The sequence below is a fragment of the Petaurus breviceps genome, unplaced genomic scaffold, assembly GCF_028583685.1.
Source record: "Petaurus breviceps papuanus isolate PSGF00001 unplaced genomic scaffold, PetGlider_PUasm1.0 47, whole genome shotgun sequence".
Lineage (NCBI taxonomy): Eukaryota > Metazoa > Chordata > Mammalia > Diprotodontia > Petauridae > Petaurus > Petaurus breviceps.
In genome coordinates, this window is record NW_027186349.1 from 15,129,988 (window position 1) to 15,130,969 (window position 982).

Below are 982 nucleotides of genomic sequence, written 5' to 3' on the forward strand. Positions count from 1 at the left end.
ATATATATATATATATATATATATATATATATATATATATATATATAACTACATCCCACCTACATTATCAATCTTTGTACTCCTCACTCTCTGCCACACTTTTTTTTGAGCCACTAACACTGGTCTCTTTGATGTTCCATGAACAAAATATTCCATATCTCAGATTTTGTCATTTTTCTCTGATTATTCTTCATGCCTAGGTGCTCTGACACCCAATTTCAGTCTATGGGCTTCTCTGGCTTTCTTTCAGTACAATTAAAATTGTACATTTTATGGAAAGACTTTCCCAAGTCCTTTTAATTTTAGTGACTTTTCCCTCTTAATTACTTTATCTTATACATAGTTTTTTCGAATATATTTCTTTTTTTTTTCTTTTCCATTGGAGTGTAAGTGTCTTGAGGCCAGGGGCTACTTTTTGGCCTTTTTCCTATCCTCAGTCATTACCACAGTGCCTGGCACAGAAGAGGTCCTATAAAAATGTTTACTGACTCACTTTTACATTAAATAATGAGCTTTTTGGCTTTTCAGACTTTATGAGAAATCAAGAAACAAGCAAAATCAAAAGTATGAAGAAAAAAAAAGACAATGTGAAATATTTCATTAGAAAATCAACTGACCTGGAAAATAGATCCAGGAGAGATTACTTTAAAATTACTGGACTACCTGAAAGACATAATCAAAAACATTCCTAGACATTGTCTTTCAAGAAATTTTCAAGGAAAACTGTCCTGATATTCTAGAAACAGAGGGTAAAATAGAAATTGAAACAATCCACCAATCAATTCCTGAAAGAGATGAAAAATTAAAAATATTAGTAATATTATAGCCAAACCCCTGAGTTCACAGGCCATAGCCTATAGGGCAATAAAACTATACATATGCTTTGACCTAGCAACATCACTAAGAGATCTATATCCCAAAGGAAATAATAATAAAAAAGGAAAAGTATTTATATTTGCAATATATATATATATATATATAT